General features: G+C 46.5%; 1 protein-coding gene across 6 annotated transcripts in view; it reads right to left on the bottom strand.

Annotated features, from left to right (window-relative positions):
• ARF3 (ADP ribosylation factor 3) overlaps nucleotides 1–15,928 on the bottom strand; it is a 92,515-nt gene extending 76,587 nt beyond the window's left edge. For 4 of the 6 annotated variants that reach the window (XM_063952706.1, XM_063952707.1, XM_063952704.1 and 1 more), the window contains exons 1-2: nucleotides 15,811–15,928; nucleotides 14,815–14,929 (exon numbers count right to left, since the gene is read on the bottom strand). The gene's annotated coding sequence lies outside the window, so the exon portion shown is untranslated. The remainder of the gene's footprint in view (nucleotides 1–14,814; nucleotides 14,930–15,810) is intronic. The other 2 variants (XM_063952708.1, XM_063952709.1) reach the window with 1 other exon arrangement.
• Nucleotides 15,929–19,536: the final 3,608 nt, after the last annotated feature.

The raw sequence follows: 19,536 nt of genomic DNA, 5'->3' as shown, positions 1-19,536 counted from the left end.
AGCATACCCGGCAGAGTGTATGCCCAATATGCGCGCGCCCGCAGAGGCTAAACATCAAACCTAGTGATATCGCTAGCGTCCTTCTTTATGCTAATGAAGGACAGAATATGATCGTTCCATCCTTCATTAACATCGGTGTGTACGGGCATCATGATTACTGTAAAATGTTATCACTTTACAATATTAGAAGGTGGTCACATAACACCTAGAGCCTCAGCATAGCTGAGTATGTGCGTATATTAGCTAGAACTTGGTGATTTATTATGTGTGTTTCTTTATGTATGGTGCACAGTATACAGTATATGTACAGATATATGGGAACTTTTTGGAAACATATTAGCAAGTAAGTTCAGAAAAGCAGAAAGCATTAATAAGGCCGGGCACGTGAATATGATCAAAAGTCATCTCTTTCTATAATCACTGTGAGGAGACCTGCTAAATGGGGGAATATTAGGGTCAGTGTGGAAAATACATTTAAAATAAATAAATAAATAATAATTTTACATATTAAAAAGATATACTGTAGCATCCTAAATTTGAAATATTCCAAATAATAGATCCAACAGCGATAGTTTTCATTCATATTAATGAGACACATGCACACGACAAGCAATAAGCATAACCAAAAGTGCATGTGACTTCTTCACAGCCAATGAGGATCCAGCAAATGGAACCTCCAAGGTAAATCTGCTTCCAGTTTATCTCTATGTCCACCCACCCTTATGCTGGGTACACACTAGACAATACGCTCCATGAGCGATATCGTCAGTGTTTCCCCTTGACATCCCGGGCAAATGAGGTAGTGCATACACGCTAAACAATATCGCTAATGATATCGTTCAGTGACATCATCCTGACTCAATCCTGTACTTGCATCATCAACAACATAGTCAAAATTTACCTAAATGTACAGATGACAGAAGCTCACGTTAACGACCCGCGGGAGCACACATTGTTAACGATATTGGGGGTAATTCTGAGTTGATCGCAGCTTCAAGTTTGTTAGCAATTGGGCAAAACCATGTGCACTGCAGTGGAGGCAGATATAACATGTGCAGAGAGAGATAGATTTGGGTGTGGTGTGTTCAATCTGCAATCTAAATTGCAGTGTAAAAATAAAGCAGCCAGTATTTACACTGCATAGAAACAAAATAACCCACCCAAATCTAACTCTCTCTGCAAATGTTGTATCTGCCCCCCCTGCAGTGCACATGGTTTTGCCCAACTGCTAACAAATTTCCTGCTGCGATCAACTTGGAATTACCCCCATTGTGTGTACACACTGGACGATATTACAAAGATCGCTGAAAAGGTGAAAATGAGTGATAGCGGTTTAAATATAGCCTAGTGTGTACCCAGCTTAGTTTTATACTCCATTAGCCTTCTACTATGCAACTGTGCTAATTATATGCATTAATTTTAGATCATACAATTAATTACTTCTTTCACCTAACATTTTGCACACTACAGGAAGGTTCGTATATATTTCAGAATATCAGTTGTCATAGTACGCATACTGGATAAAATGGAAAAATAAGATTTTAAACCTACCGGTAAATCTTTTTCTCCTAGTCCGTAGAGGATGCTGGGGACTCCGTAAGAACCATGGGGATAGACGGGCTCCGCAGGAGACATGGGCACTCTAAAGACTTTAGAATGGGTGTGCACTGGCTCCTCCCTCTATGCCCCTCCTCCAGACCTCAGTTAGAGAAACTGTGCCCAGAGGAGACGGACAGTACGAGGAAAGGATTTTTGTTAATCTAAGGGCAAGATTCATACCAGCCACACCATCCACACCGTATAACCTGGAATATACGCAACCAGTCAACAGTATGAACAAAACAGCATCAGCCAATGACTGAACTTAACTGTAACATAACCCTTATGTAAGCAACAACTATATACAAGTCTTGCACATGTAGTCCGCACTGGGACGGGCGCCCAGCATCCTCTACGGACTAGGAGAAAAAGATTTACCGGTAGGTTTAAAATCTTATTTTCTCTTACGTCCTAGAGGATGCTGGGGACTCCGTAAGGACCATGGGGATTATACCAAAGCTCCCAAACGGGCGGGAGAGTGCGGATGACGATTGAGCAAACATGAGGCCTCATCAGCCAGGGTATCAAACTTGTAGAATTTTGCAAAAGTGTTTGAACCCGACCAAGTAGCTGCTCGGCAAAGCTGTAAAGCAGAGACGCCTCGGGCAGCCGCCCAAGAAGAGCCCACCTTCCTAGTGGAATGGGCCTTTACCGAATTTGGTAACGGCAATCCAGCCGTAGAATGAGCTTGCTGAATCGTGTTACAGATCCAGCGAGCAATAGTCTGCTTAGAAGCAGGAGCGCCAACCTTGTTGGCTGCATACAGGACAAACAGTGCCTCTGTTTTCCTAACCCGAGCCGTCCTGGCTACATAAATGTTTAAGGCCCTGACTACATCCAGGGACTTGGAATCCTCCAAGTCATTCGTAGCCACAGGTACCACAATAGGTTGGTTCATGTGAAACGATAAAACCACCTTAGGCAAAAATTGAGGACAAGTCCTTCATTCTGCTCTATCCACATGGAAAATCAGATAGGGGCTTTTGTGCGACAAAGCCTCCAATTCGGACACCCGCCTTGCAGATGCCAAGGCCAACAACATGACCACCTTCCAAGTGAGAAATCTTAACTCAACCGTTTGAAGAGGTTCAAACCAGTGAGATTTTAGGAACTGTAACACCACGTTAAGGTCCCATGGTGCCACTGGAGGCACAAAAGGAGGCTGTATGTGCAGCACTCCCTTTACAAAAGTCTGGACTTCTGGGAGAGAAGCCAAATCCTTCTGGAAGAAAATTGACAGGGCCGAAATCTGTACCTTAATGGAGCCTAATTTTAGGCCCATATCCACTCCTGTCTGTAGAAAGTGGAGAAAACGGCCCAGATGGAAATCTTCCGTAGGAGCATTCTTGGATTCACACCAAGATACATACTTTCTCCAGATACGGTGATAATGTTTCGCCGTCACTTTCTTCCTAGCCTTAATCAGAGTAGGGATGACTTCTTCCGGAATGCCTCTCCCAGCTAGGATTCGGTGTTTAACCGCCATGCCGTCAAACGTAACTGCGGTAAGTCTTGGAACACGCAGGGCCCCTGTTGCAGCAGGTCCTCTCTGAGAGGAAGAGGCCATGGATCGTCTGTGAGCATTTCCTGAAGATCTGAACACCAGGCCCTTCGAGGCCAATCTGGAACAATGAGTATTGCCTGCACTCTTTTTCGTCTTATGATTCTCAATATCTTTGAGATGAGTGGAAGAGGAGGGAACACATAGACCGACTGAAACACCCACGGTGTCACCAGGGCGTCCACTGCTACTGCCTGAGGGTCCCTTGACCTGGCACAATACCTCCGAAGCTTCTTGTTGAGGCGTGAAGCCATCATGTCTATTTGAGGAAGTCCCCAATGACTTGTTATCTCTGCAAAAACTTCTTGATGAAGTCCCCACTCTCCTGGATGGAGATCGTGTCTGCTGAGGAAGTCTGCTTCCCAGTTGTCCACTCCCAGAATGAAGACTGCTGCCAAAGCGCTTATGTGATTTTCCGCCCAGCGCAGAATCCTGGTGGCTTCCTCCATTGCCACTCTGCTCCTTGTTCCGCCTTGGCGGTTTACATGAGCCACGGCTGTGACGTTGTCTGATTGAATCAGAACCGGTAGGTCACGAAGAAGATTCTCCGCATGATGTAGGCCGTTGTATATGGCCCTCAATTCCAGTACGTTGATGTGTAGACAAGCCTCCTGGCTTGACCATATCCCCTGAAAGTTTCTTCCTTGTGTGACTGCTCCCCATCCTCGGAGGCTCGCATCCGTGGTCACCAGAACCCAGTCTTGAATGCCGAACCTGCGACCCTCTAGAAGATGAGCACTCTGCAGCCCCACAGGAGAGACACCCTGGCCCTGGGGGACAGGCTTATTTTCTGATGAATTTGGAGATGGGACCCCGACCACTTGTCCAGAAGGTCCCACTGAAATGTCCTCGCATGAAACCTGCCGAAGGGGATGGCCTCGTAGGTCGCCACCATTTTCCCCAGTACTCAAGTGCATTGATGGACCGATACTCTTTTCGGTTTTAACAGGTCTCTGACCATGTTCTGGAGTTCCTGGGCTTTTTCCGTTGGGAGAAAAACCTTCTTTTGTTCCGTGTCCAGAATCATGCCTAAGAACAATAGTCGAGTTGTTGGAACCAACTGAGACTTTGGTAGATTTAGAATCCAGCCATGTTGCTGCAGCACTCCCAGGGAGAGCGCCACGCTTTTCAGTAACTGATCTCTCGATCTCGCTTTTATCAGGAGATCGTCCAAGTACGGGATAATTGTGAATCCCTGCCTGCGCAGGAGCACCATCATTTCCGCCATTATCTTGGTGAAAATCCTCGGGGCCGTGGATAGCCCAAACGGCAACGTCTGAAACTGGTAATGACAGTCCTGTTCAGCGAATCTCAGGTACGCCTGATGAGGGGGATATATGGGGACATGAAGGTATGCATCCTTTATGTCCAGTGACACCATAAAATCCCCCCCTTCCAGGCTGGAGATTACTGCCCGGAGCGATTCCATCTTGAATTTGAACTTTTTCAAAGTACATGTTTAGGGATTTTAAATTTAGAATGGGTCTGACCGAGCCATCCGGTTTCGGGACCACAAATAAGGTTGAATAGTACCCTTTTCCCTGTTGAACCCAGGGAACCTCGACAACCACTTGTTGACACAATTTTTGAATTACAGCTTAAACTATCTCCCTTTCTGGGGAAGAAGCTGGTAAAGCAGATTTGAAAAACCGGCGAGGAGGCACGTCTTCGAATTCCAGCTTGTAACCCTGGGATACAATTTCCATTGCCCAAGGATCCACGTCTGACTGCACCCAGACGTGGCTGAAGAGTCGAAGACGTGCCCCCACCGGCGCAGACTCCCTCAGTGGAGCCCCAGTGTCATGCGGTGGATTTAGTAGAAGCCGGGGAGGACTTCTGCTCCTGGGAACTAGCCGTAGCCGGCAGTTTTTTCCCTCTACCCTTACCTATGGCGAGGAAGGAAGAGCCCCGACCTCTTCTGGACTTATGCGACCGAAAGGACTGCATCTGATATTGCGTCGTTTTCTTTTGCTGTGGGGAAACATAAGGTAAAAAATAAGATTTTACTTACCGATAAATCTATTTCTCATAGTCCGTAGTGGATGCTGGGGACTCCGTCAGGACCATGGGGAATAGCGGCTCCGCAGGAGACAGGGCACAAAAGCAAGCTTTTAGGATCACATGGTGTGTACTGGCTCCTCCCCCTATGACCCTCCTCCAAGCCTCAGTTAGGTACTGTGCCCGGACGAGCGTACACAATAAGGAAGGATCTTGAATCCCGGGTAAGACTCATACCAGCCACACCAATCACACCGTACAACTTGTGATCTGAACCCAGTTAACAGTATGATAACAAAGAAGTAGCCTCTAAAAAAAGATGGCTCACAACAATAATAACCCGATTTTTGTAACAATAACTATGTACAAGTAATGCAGACAATCCGCACTTGGGATGGGCGCCCAGCATCCACTACGGACTATGAGAAATAGATTTATCGGTAAGTAAAATCTTATTTTCTCTAACGTCCTAGTGGATGCTGGGGACTCCGTCAGGACCATGGGGATTATACCAAAGCTCCCAAACGGGCGGGAGAGTGCGGATGACTCTGCAGCACCGAATGAGAGAACTCCAGGTCCTCCTCAGCCTGGGTATCAAATTTGTAGAATTTTACAAACGTGTTCCCCCCTGACCATGTAGCTGCTCGGCAAAGTTGTAAAGCCGAGACCCCTCGGGCAGCCGCCCAAGATGAGCCCACCTTCCTTGTGGAATGGGCATTTACAGATTTTGGCTGTGGCAGGCCTGCCACAGAATGTGCAAGCTGAATTGTACTACAAATCCAACGAGCAATAGTCTGCTTAGAAGCAGGAGCACCCAGCTTTTTGGGTGCATACAATATAAACAGCAAGTCAGACTTTCTGACTCCAGCCGTCCTGGAATTATATATATATATATATTTTCAGGGCCCTGACAACGTCTAGCAACTTGGAGTCCTCCAAGTCCCTAGTAGCCGCAGGCACCACAATAGGTTGTTTCAGGTGAAACGCTGACACCACCTTAGGAAGAAACTGGGGACGAGTCCGCAGTTCTGCCCTGTCCCAATGGAAAATCAAATATGGGCTTTTGTAAGACAAAGCCGCCAATTCTAACACTCGCCTGGCCGAGGCCAGGGCCAACAGCATGGTCACTTTCCATGTGAGATATTTCAAATCCACAGATTTGAGCGGTTCAAACCAATATGATTTGAGGAATCCCAACACTACGTTGAGATCCCACGGTGCCACTGGAGGCACAAAAGGGGCTGTATATGCAATACTCCCTTGACAAATGTCTGGACTTCAGGAACTGAAGCCAATTTTTTCTGGAAGAAAATCTACAGGGCCGAAACTTGAACCTTAATGGACCCCAATTTGAGGCTCATAGACACTCCTGTTTGCAGGAAGTGCAGAAATCGACCTAGTTGAAATTTCTTCGTGGGGCCTTCCTGGCCTCACCCACGCAACATATTTTCACCACATGTGGTGATAACGTTGTGCGGTCACCTCCTTCCTGGCTTTGACCAGGGTAGGTATGACCTCTTCCGGAATGCCTTTTCCCTTAGGATCCGGTGTTCAACCGCCATGCCGTCAAACGCAGCCGCGGTAAGTCTTGGAACAGACATGGTACTTGCTGAAGCAAGTCCCTTCTTAGCTCCCGAGGCCATTAGTCCTCTGTGAGCATCTCTTGAAATTCCGGGTACCAAGTCCCTCTTGGCCAATCCGGAGCCACGAGTATAGTTCTTACTCCTCTACGTCTTATAATTCTCAATACCTTGGTTATGAGAAGCAGAGGAGGGAACACATACACCGACTGTTACACCCGCGGTGTTACCAGGACATCCACAGCTATCGCCTGAAGGTCTCGTGACCTGGCGCAATACCTGTCCCGTTTTTTGTTCGGGCGGGATGCCATCATGTCCACCTTTGGTCTTTCCCAACGGTTCACAATCATGCGGAAAACTTCCCGATGAAGTTCCCACTCTCCCGGGTGGAGGTCGTGCCTGCTGAGGAAGTCTGCTTCCCAGTCGTCCACTCCCGGAATGAACACTGCTGACAGTGCTATCACATGATTTTCCGCCTAGCGAAAAATCCTTGCAGTCTTGCCACTGCCCTCCTGCTTCTTGTGCCGCCCTTTCTGTTTACGTGGGCGACTGCCGTGATGTTATCCCACTGGATCAATACCGGCTGACCTTGAAGCAGAGGTCTTGCTAAGTTTAGAGCATTATAAATTTGCTCTTAGCTCCAGTATATTTATGTGGAGAGAATTCTCCAGACTTGATCACACTCCCTGGAAATTTTTTCCCTGTGTGACTGCTCTCCAGCCTCTCAGGCTGGCCTCCGTGGTCACCAGCACCCAATCCTGAATGCCGAATCTGCGGCCCTCTAGAAGATGAGCACTCTGTAATCACCACAGGAGAGACACCCTTGTCCTTGGATATAGGGTTATCCGCTGATGCATCTGAAGATGCGATCCGGACCATTTGTCCAGTAGATCCCACTGAAGAGTTCTTGCGTGAAATCTGCCGAATGGAATCGCTTCGTAATAAGCCACCATTTTTACCAGTACTCTTGTGCAATGATGCACTGACACTTTTCCTGGTTTTAGGAGGATCCCGATTAGCTCGGATAACTCCCTGGCTTTCTCCTCTGGGAGAAACACCTTTTTCTGGACTGTGTCCAGAATCATCCCTAGGACCAGCAGACGTGTCGTCGGAACAACTGCGGTTTTGGAATATTTAGAATCCACCCGTGTTGTCGTAGAACTACTTGAGATAGTGCTACTCCGACCTCCAACTGTTCTCTGGAACTTGTTCTTATCAGGAAGTCGTCCATTTTCTTTGAAGACGAATCCTCATTTCGGTCATTACCTTGGTAAGGACCCGGGGTGCCTTGGACAATCCAACGGCATCGTCTGAAACTGATAGTGACAGTTCTGTACCACGAACCTGAGGTACCCTCGGTGAGAAAGGCAAATTTTTGGGACATGGAGGTAAGCATCCCTGATGTCCCGGGACACCATATAGTCCCCTTCTTCCCGGTTCGCTATCACTGCTCTGAGTGACTCCATCTGGATTTGAACTTTTGTAAGTGTTCAAATATTTCAGATTTAGAATAGGTCTCACCTAGCCTTCTGGCTTCAGTACCACCATATAGTGTGGAATAATACCCCTTTCCTTGTTGTAGGAGGGGTACTTTGATTATCACCTGCTGGGAATACAGCTTGTGAATTGTTTTCAATACTGCCTCCCTGTCGGAGGGAGACATTGGTACAGCAGACTACAGGAACCTGCGAGGGGGAAACGTCTCGACATTCCAATCTGTACCCCTTGGATACTACTTGTAGGATCCAGGGGTCCTGTACGGTCCCAGCGTCATGCTGAGAACTTGGTAGAAGCGTTGGAGGGCTTCTGTTCCTGGGAATGGGCTGCCTGCTGCAGTCTTCTTCCCTTTCCTCTATCCCTGGGCAGATATGACTCTTATAGGGACGAAAGGACTGAGGCTGAAAAGACGGTGTCTTTTTCTGCAGAGATGTGACTTAGGGTAAAAAACGGTGGATTTTCCAGCAGTTGCCGTGACCACCAGGTCCCATGGACCGACCCCAAATAACTCCTCCCCTTTATACGGCAATACATCTTTGTGCCGTTTGGAATCTGCATCACCTGACCACTGTCGTGTCCATAAACATCTTCTTGCAGATATGGACATCGCATTTACTCTTGATGCCAGAGTGCAAATATCCCTCTGCGCATCTCGCATATATAGAAATGCATCCTTTAAATGCTCTATAGTCAATAAAATACTGTCCCTGTCAAGGGTATCAATATTTTTAGTCAGGGAATCCGACCAAGCCACCTCAGCTCTGCACATCCAGGCTGAGGCGATCGCTGGTCGCAGTATAACACCAGCATGTGTGTGTATACTTTTTAGGATATTTTCCAGCCTCCTATCAGCTGGCTCCTTAAGTACGGCCCTATCTGTAGATGGTACCGCCACTTGTTCTGATAAGCATGTGAGCGCCTTATCCACCCTAAGGGGTGTTTCCCAACGCGCCCTAACTTCTGGCGGGAAAGGGTATACCGCCAATAATTTTTTATCGGGGGAAACCCACGCATCATCACACACTTCATTTAATTTATCTGATTCAGGAAAAACTACAGGTAGTTTTTTCACATCCCACATAATACCCTTTTTTGTGGTACTTGTAGTATCAGAAATATGTAACACCTCCTTCATTGCCCTTAACGTGTGGCCCTAAAGGAAAATACGTTTGTTTCTTCACCGTCGACACTGAAATCAGTGTCCGTGTCTGGGTCTGTGTCGACCGACTGAGGTAAATGGGCGTTTTACAGCCCCTGACAGTGTTTGAGACGCCTGGGCAGGTACTAATTTGTTCGCCGGCCGTCTCATGTCGTCAACCGGCTTGTAGCGTGTTGACATTATCACGTAATTCCATAAATAAGCCATCCATTCCGGTGTCGACTCCATAGAGAGTGACATCACCATTACAGGCAATTTGCTCCGCCTCCTCACCAACATTTTCCTCATACATGTCGACACACACGTACCGACATACAGCACACACATAGGGAATGCTCTGATAGAGGACAGGACCCACTAGCCCTTTGGGGAGACAGAGGGAGAGTTTGCCAGCACACACCAAAACGCTATAATTATATAGGGACAACCTTTATATAAGTGTTCCTCCCTTATAGCATTTAATATATATTCATATCGCCAAATCAGTGCCCCCCCTCTCTGTTTTAACCCTGTTTCTGTAGTGCAGTGCAGGGGAGAGCATGGGAGCCTTCCCACCAGCATTTCTGTGAGGGAAAATGGCGCTGTGTGCTGAGGAGAATAGGCCCCGCCCCCTTTTCGGCGGGCTTCTTCTCCGGAGTTTGTGATATCTGGCAGGGGTTAAATACATCCATATAGCCTCAAGGGCTATATGTGATGTATTTTTCGCCATACAGGTATTCTACATTGCTGCCCAGGGCGCCCCCCCCCCCGCGCCCTGCACCCTCCGTGACCGCTGTGTGAAGTGTGCTGACAACAATGGCGCACAGCTGCAGTGCTGTGCGCTACCTGATGAAGACTGAAAGTCTTCTGCCACCTGGTTCCGGACCTCTTCAATCTTCAGCATCTGCAAGGGGGGTCGGCGGCGCGGCTCCGGGACGAACCCCAGGGCGAGACCTGTGTTCCGACTCCCTCTGGAGCTAATGGTGTCCAGTAGCCTAAGAAGCCAATCCATCCTGCACGCAGGTGAGTTCACTTCTCTCCCCTAAGTCCCTCGATGCAGTGAGCCTGTTGCCAGCAGGACTCACTGAAAATAAAGAACCTAAAAACTTTTTCTAAGCAACTCTTTAAGAGAGCCACCTAGATTGCACCCTGCTCGGACGGGCACAAAAACCTAACTGAGGCTTGGAGGAGGGTCATAGGGGGAGGAGCCAGTACACACCATGTGATCCTAAAAGCTTGCTTTTGTGCCCTGTCTCCTGCGGAGCCGCTATTCCCCATGGTCCTGACGGAGTCCCCAGCATCCACTAGGACGTTAGAGAAAAGTAGATTTACCCGCGGTAGCTGTGGAAACTAGGTCCGCGAGACCTTCCCCAAATAAATCCTCACCTTTGTAAGGTAAAACTTCCATATGCTTCTTTGAGTCGGCATCACCTGTCCATTGGCGGGTCCACAGGGCTCGCCTAGCAAAAATCGCCATGGTGTTGGCTCTTGAACCTAGTAGCCCAACGTCTCTCTGAGCGTCTCTCATATATAAGACTGCGTCTTTAATATGACCTAAGGTCAATAAAATGGTATCCCTATCTAGGGTATCAATGTCAGCTGACAAGGTATCTGTCCAAGCTGCTACCTACCGCACTACAAACCCAAGCCGATGCTATTGCCGGTCTGAGCAAAGCACCCGTAGGTGTAAATTGATTTTAAGGTAGTTTCCTGTCTGCGATCAGCAGGATCCTTGAGGGCTGCTGTGTCTGGAGACGGCAGCGCCACCTTTTTTGACAAGCGCGTTAACGCCTTGTCCACTCTGGGCGAGGATTCCCACCGTAACCTGTCCTGCGCAGGGAAAGGATACGCCATAAGAATTCTTTTGGGAATCTGCAGTTTCTTGTCTGGAGTTTCCCAAGCCTTTTCAAATAATGCGTTCAGCTCATGAGATGGGGGAAAGGTTACCTCAGGTTTCTTTTCCTTAAACATGTGTACCCTCGTGTCATAGACAGAGGGGTCATCTGTGATATGCAAAACATCTTTTATTGCAATAATCATATAATGAATACTTTTGGCCACCCTTGGGTATAACCTCGCATCATCGTAGTCAACACTGGAGTCAGAATCCGTGTCGGTATCAGTGTCTGCTACCTGGGACAGGGGACGTTTCTGAGACCCTGAAGGGCCCTGTGACACAGTCAAAGCCATGGATTGACTCCCTGTTCTATCCCTGGACTCTGCTTTGTCCAACCTCTTATGTAATAAAGACACATTTGCATTTAAAACATTCCACATGTCCAACCAATCCGGTGTCGGCATTGCCGACGGCGACACCACAATCATTTGCTCCACCTCCTCCTTAGATGAGCCTTCCGCTTCAGACATGCCGACACGTACTGACACCCCCCCACACTCGGATATATTTATATGCGCCCATTAAATGTGCCCCCCCCCCCTCTTTTTTGCCCTCTGTCACCGTGTTCAGCAGGGGAGAATCCGGAGACCCAGCTTCTCTGCAGTGTGCTGTGGAGAAAATGGCGCTGGTTAGTGCTGGAGGATCAAGCCCTGCCCCCTCAGCGGCGGGCTTCGGTCCCGCTCAAATTCACAATACTGGCGGGGGATTATTTTATATACTGCCTCCCCAGTATATCTATATACTTTAGCCAGTCCCAGGAGGTTTAATATTGCTGCCCTGGGTGCCCCCCCCCCTGCGCCCTTCAGTGCTGCTGTGTGTGTGTGCGTGTGGGAGCAATGGCGCTGCGCGTTACCTCAAAGAAGATCTGAAGTCTTCAGCCGCCTATGAAGTCTTCTTTCTTCTGATACTCACCCGACTTCTATCTTCCGGCTCTGTGAGGGGGACGACGGCGCGGCTCCGGGACGAACGGCGAGGGTGAGACCTGCGTTCCGACCCTCTGGAGCTAATGGTGTCCAGTAGCCTAAGAAGCAGAGCCTATCATTTAAGTAGGTCTGCTTCTCTCCCCTCAGTCCCACGATGCAGGGAGCCTGTTGCCAGCAGTGCTCCCTGAAAATAATAAACCTAACAAAAGTCTTTTTCAGAGAAACTCTGGAGAGCTCCCCTGTAGTGCACCCAGTCTCCTCTGGGCACAGGATCTAACTGAGGTCTGGAGGAGGGGCATAGATGGAGGAGCCAGTGCACACCCATTCTAAAGTCTTTAGAGTGCCCACGTCTCCTGCGGAGCCCGTCTATACCCATGGTCCTCACGGAGTCCCCAGCATCCTCTAGGACGTAAGAGAAAAAGGGATGACCTAAATTACTAATTGACTGCTTAAAGAATAAAATAATTTCACAGAAGAGAGAGAGAGGCTTTGCCAAAAGAAAAAAAAACACTGATTAGCATGCACCATACGTATACAATCACACCTACACTACAATGCTTACCACTGTTATATGTTGCTAAAGGACACAACAAAATTAAAATGTTAATGTACAATACAGACAATAGAATTCAACTATTATTGCACTATACAATATTTCCCATTCTGGTCAGTATCTTAATAATGCATGTAAAGATCTGGCACAGATGGTGTGAATTGTGCCCTGTTCCAACAAAGTCCAGGCATGTATTCAATTATGTATAGACCTAGATGAAGGGAAGGCATTATTTTCAGATGCTGAATTCATTTGACAGCATCTACTGTGCTGGCAGAAATGCCACTTGCATCCAGCAGAATCAAGGTTTGCATATGAGCTGCAACCATTAGTATATTATGCATCTGACAAGGGTGGTTCTAATAATGATGATAACAATCGACCTCCTTTGCCAGCAAGTGCATTAAACGATAGCCACTGTCTTCTTTCTATAAATATACACTCTAGTAGAGCATATCAAGCTGTTCTGAAGCATTTGCTATCTGAAAGAGTCTATCTGTGGCTGATCCTTTTGCAAACGTTACATTTGGGTTTAAAGGGAGTGTGATGCCCCTAAAGATGCCAAGAACGTGCTACATATACTTTAACCTATTCTATGTCACTGTCATCATAATACCACGGTAGACTAGATTTCAAAACTGGTATATCTAAGTTTGTTCTTTAAAGATGAGCAATATAATATAATATAATATATATATATATATATATATATATATATATATATATATATAAAAAAAAAACTGATACAGCCTATGAAACAAAAAAGCCTGTAAATATCAGAATACACAATATACAGCATGTTGAGCAGACCATGTATTATTACAGTACTAAATACTGCTGAGTACAGAGCAACTGAGCAATGTCTACAGTTACACTGAACAAGACCAGCTTTGGAAATGCAATACAGCTCATTGTTAACATCCATGTCCCTGTAACAGAAATTAGTTTCCAAAACAGTTACTCATCTTTCTTTAAAGGAATCAAGAATATTTTATTGCTGATCTATAAAACAGAAACAACTTGCAGCACCAAGCGGATGGTTCAGTCAAGGGCTAGGATTAGTGTTATACAGTCAGGAGAAATGCCCCTTTTGTGAGTGCATTACATAGAGGTTTTTGCTTGTGTACATAACACACAGCAAATCAAATGTCCCCAATGTCTTAGAATTAAAACATCTGCAGGGTTTTCAAGATCTGCCCTAGAATAGGAACAGTTGATCACTGTTAATGTGCACACACTACAAGGAATTGAGACAGGGATTCATTCCAAAGAGTAAGGCACATGACTGAATAGGAACCAATCACGTAAGTATTCTACAGCTCCCAACCAATAACATGCTACACTGTCTGTCTGTTTTAGTGCAAGAAGGTGGAAAATGCCCTTTAACATCGACCAGCTGTAAACTTTGTCTTGATCAGATTGGTAACACAATTCTGCCCATGGATTGAATGCTTCAGAATAAATACTTTAAAGGGGTTTTAAAACGTCAGACAGCATGTTATATTGTTGTGTTCCTGTGCCTGGATAGAGTACACACTATATAAATGCATCTGTCCTTAGACACGACTACTGTATACAAGTGTTGTCAAGTAAGACAATGGCATTTACTGCAAACTAGATGGTGTTAGTTGTGCTTAGCTGCATTGGGGCAGTCTCTGCCTGATAATATGTGTATTCCAGCTTGTGTCTATTATTATAACATAAAAGAGCTGTTCAGGTACACAATTGTTGCCATTTAAAAGCATAAATATAGGGTGCAATCAGTAAATCATGTGATTCTTTCTGTCTGATCTAACATGGCTAAAATGTGAGTAATTCTTGTTCTCAAAGTCAATCTGACTACTTAAATCTACACCCGCACAAGGTACGCTTATTAAGCCAACAGTTGGTTTAAGAATCGGGGTACAAACAGCAGTAGTGGTTATGGACAAGGGGGCATTAGGGGCAGGGTAATTTACTAAAACACAACCTTCGTCCATTAATTAATCTTCTTAGACATACTGTATACACCTTGACCAATATGCGAGTGACAATAAGTGCTTGCGCTGCACAAAATAAACGTCCTTACATAGACAAATGGCCCGCGAATGTGCAATTAAGTGGAGATCCAGCAGTGCGTTTGGGAACGTGGTGTGAATTCAGCACTGTCTTTGGGAAAATATATATGGATCCACCAATGTTTCCTGGAAAAGAAAAAGGATTCTGCAAATCTTTGGAGATATAGTAATGTTTCAGGGAGTGGCGAACAAGCGAAGCAAAGTTACAGAAAATGCACACAGGGTGGATGTTATTGGCATCAAACCAGCAATGTGTGTGAAACAACCAACACTATGCAACTGAATGATGCTTCAATAAAGAATCACTCATCTGTTAATAATCAATGAATAGCACATCCAGCAAGAAAAAAAAATACATACATAAAATGAAAAAAGGAATGACAAAATTAATTCTCTGGTGAGGTCAACGTACATATCAAGTAAAAATGCTCAGATACTGATTATATCAGCAGTGATAGTGTGAGCGAGGCATGTGAATCATGGAGAGACCAGCGTGATGTACTGCAGCACACATAGGCAACAGATGCTGGCGTGAATTAAGTATACTCATCTTAGGTTATACCTGTCATTTTATATTACCCATGAAGAACTGTAGCCTGTGAATAAATCAATCAATAGTAGGGGCATGAGATGCCTCATGCCAGCATGGCTTCAGGGATTTTACAGAAAGTTCTCACTGGTCCTATGGGAGGCAGAGGAGCATCCTCTCATAGTGGGATATAGTAAGGTACTGCCAGTGTGTGCAATGGAGGAAAACTGTACAAGAGATATGTAAATGGGGCAGGAGCATGAGAATCCTGAAATGGTGGAAATGGTCCCTCTCAGCAGCTACTGTAGTACGGGGGTAAGTGCTCCTTATGGCAGCGTAAGATGGAGGTTGGTGCTTGTGGTCCATGTGTGGGCGGGATGGATGTGCACTCCTGCTGACATGGATGGAGGCAATGGGGGACTTACATCCGTGTCTTACTATTAGACCGCGGAGCCCAGCAGCTCTCCCTCCCACCTACCTGCCGTGACTTCACCTGTTCTCCTTCTCACTCTCCTTCGTCGCCTACCGCAGCGATGCCGCTATCCTCTCCGGGCGGAAACTGCCGGCCCAGATCTCGCGGGAACGCAGTGCCCGTGCTATGCTTTACTATGGGCGCTGCAGGGAACGCTCGCGAGACCCGGCCTGGTTCCCATGGTAACGGATGCAGCACCTTTCTCCTTTCATTCTGCTGCAGGGATGAGTGGGCAGGAGGCCTGGTGCTCAGAAGAAACCCTGATCTCTACCAGTCACCCACACACAGCCCACAATTATTACTGCTGTTTATTTTACTTATACATATAGGAACCGTGATATGTCAGCATTTTATGAAATTGTGTTTAAATCACACAGCTTACTGTGCAATGTATAATTACTGGACAGTGCTTTGCAAACTACATATTTATATTTACTGTTGCCCACTTCTGTGGATTTTTTTATTTATATTTTTAAAGAAAGCACAGCCATTTTTTTCTGCTACAGTATAGGCATGATTTTGCACATGAAAATCATCATGGAACTGTAGTTACTGAATGGAAAATAGAGATAGCTGGCAACTCCCAGAATCAGGGAGAAACAAAATGCTGATTAACCCCCGGTGTCCCCCCGCACACTAAGCTGTACCTGTAACATAACTTGAAAAGCTATATATAATAGAAATCCAGAGGTCTTAGTTACATACATTTGCAAATATGGTAAACCACCAGGCCCTGACAAGACTTCTCTGATACTGGTGGTCCTTTATGCTAGTTCTAAACCTGGGGTGCAGAACCCCACAAGTCGGCAAAGGCCTGCCACCCCAGATCAGCATACATGTGAGAAGGTACAGTGTTAGTAGCTGTTAATAAAAAGAAAGTCAAATCTATATACAAAAAGTGATATACTAGTGAAGGTCTAATTAAAAGATCTAAAGGATTAATGAAAGTGTTAAGGGGATGCTAAATAAGATCTTGCAGTGTTCTACCACAAACTAGCCCGGCCACACCAATCCAGGGAGAACCGCACCCAAGGCCAGTGCTAGGGTGTTCGGCGCCCTCCTGCAAAATATAAATTTGCACCCTCCCATACTTTACATGCAGGGCCGGGGGGTTACCATAGCCTCTTAGGCCTCTGAGCTGCTGAAGATCCGTGCATTTTCAACTAGTAACGAGTGCTGCGTCTCATAGATTCTGGAACGCAGCTCTTACTTCCTGACTTCTATGCTTGCGCTCCACGGAGCGGCCCGATCACTTCCGGGTTTGTGAACCGCATGACGCGCCGGCGCGATCACGTGACCGGCACGGGTCATGTGGTTCCAGGCGGGATTATATGAAATCAGCAGCACTGGTTCTACTGGACAGTACAAGCCATGTGACCGGCTGCGATCACATGACATAAACTCTACATCTCATTTCTATGTCTTTATGACATTTATAACACTCGTTTTTATGAATAAAGATATGTATAATACATTTTACACTATTGATTGCCTTCTGTTGTAACGAAATATGAAATTTGTGAAACTGATTTTATTAAGTGTTAGCAGGTCTAGCAGATGTTTCTAATCAATCCCTAATCACTAAGGGTATATATAGTCCACAAGTTGGACACTGGACTTATGCTCCTGAGGAAGCTGGCACCCATTAGACCAGCGAAACGCATTGGCCTTTTCTCTGTAGGACCACAAGTACCAGCACCCACATCCACCTCCTGGCTTCATTTGGACCTACTGGCATCCACTGGATCAAATTCCGGCACAAGTTCCTCACAGACCCGGACTTACCCCCATCTGCCATCTGGACCCTATCTGCATGGGACTCCTAGGGGACTTATATCCAGAAGCAAGTCTGGTAAAATGCTCTTATACCAACTAAACTTGTGGGCAAATGTGCATTAGTGTCCTAGCCAGGAACTGTGGACATTTTGTTCAAAAGGGTTTCTCTTTGTGGCATCCTACAGAATTCATTCAATACATTCTATTAGTGTTGTTTTACCCTTGAGGGATAGATTATTCTCTTAGATGAATGTTTAGTAAAATATATTTCTCTAACGTCCTAGTGGATGCTGGGGACTCCGAAAGGACCATGGGGAATAGCGGCTCCGCAGGAGACTGGGCACAAAGTAAAAGCTTTAGGACTAGCTGGTGTGCACTGGCTCCTCCCCCTATGACCCTCCTCCAAGCCTCAGTTAAGATTTTGTGAACGAGAAGGGTGCAATCTAGGTGGCTCTCCTGAGCTGCTTAGAGTAAAAGTTTAAATAGGTTTTTTTATTTTCAGTGAGACCTGCTGGCAACAGGCTCACTGCATCGAGGGACTAAGGGGAGAAGAAGCGAACTCACCTGCGTGCAGAGTGGATTGGGCTTCTTAGGCTACTGGACATTAGCTCCAGAGGGACGATCACAGGCCAAGCCATGGATGGGTCCCGGAGCCGCGCCGCCGGCCCCCTTACAGAGCCAGAAGAGTGAAGAGGTCCGGAAAATCGGCGGCAGAAGACGTCCTGTCTTCAATAAGGTAGCGCACAGCACCGCAGCTGTGCGCCATTGCTCTCAGCACACTTCACACTCCGGTCACTGAGGGTGCAGGGCGCTGGGGGGGGGCGCCCTGGGACGCAATGAAAATACCTTAAATGGCTAAAAATACATCACATATAGCTCCTGGGCTATATGGATGTATTTAACCCCTGCCAGTTTTCCACAAAAAAGCGGGAGAAAGGCCGCCGAAAAAGGGGCGGAGCCTATCTCCTCAGCACACAAGCGCCATTTTTTCCTCACAGCTCCGTTAGAGGAAGGCTCCCTGACTCTCCCCTGCAGTCCTGCACAACAGAAACAGGGTAAAACAAGAGAGGGGGGGCACTAAATTGGCATATTAATATATACAGCAGCTATATTAGGGAAAAACACTTATATAAGGTTATCCCTGTATATATATGGCGCTCTGGTGTGTGCTGGCAAACTCTCCCTCTTTCTCCCCGAAGGGCTAGTGGGGTCCTGTCCTCTATCAGAGCATTCCCTGTGTGTGTGCTGTGTGTCGGTACGCTGTGTCGACATGTATGAGGAGGAAAATGGTGTGGAGGCGGAGCAATTGCCTGTGTTAGTGATGTCACCCCCTAGGGAGTCGACACCTGACTGGATGGTCTTATGGAAAGAATTACGTGATAGTGTCGGCACTTTACAAAAGACTGTTGACGACATGAGACAGCCGGCAAATCAGTTAATACCTGTACAGGCGTCTCAAACACCGTCAGGGGCTATAAAACGCCCGTTACCTCAGGTCGATACAGACACTGACACGGACACTGACTCCAGTGTCGACGGTGAGGAAACAAACGTATTTTCCAGTAGGGCCACACGTTACATGATCACGGCAATGAAGGAGGTTTTGAACATTTCTGATACTACAAGTACCACAAAAAAGGGTATTATGTGGGGTGTGAAAAAACTACCCGTAGTTTTTCCTGAATCAGATGAATTAAATGAGGTGTGTGATGAAGCGTGGGATTCCCCCGATAAAAAACTGCTAATTTCTAAAAAATTATTGGCATTATACCCTTTCCCACCAGAGGTTAGGGCGCGTTGGGAAACACCCCCTAGCGTAGATAAGGCGCTCACACGCTTATCAAAACAAGTGGCGTTACCGTCCCCTGATACGGCCGCCCTCAAGGAACCAGCTGATAGGAAGCTGGAAAATATCCTTAAAAGTATATACACACATACTGGTATTATACTGCGACC

The sequence above is a fragment of the Pseudophryne corroboree genome, chromosome 2, assembly GCF_028390025.1.
Source record: "Pseudophryne corroboree isolate aPseCor3 chromosome 2, aPseCor3.hap2, whole genome shotgun sequence".
NCBI lineage: Eukaryota > Metazoa > Chordata > Amphibia > Anura > Myobatrachidae > Pseudophryne > Pseudophryne corroboree.
The sequence above is the reverse complement of the archived record's forward strand: the minus strand, read 5'-3'. Positions and strand labels throughout refer to the sequence as shown.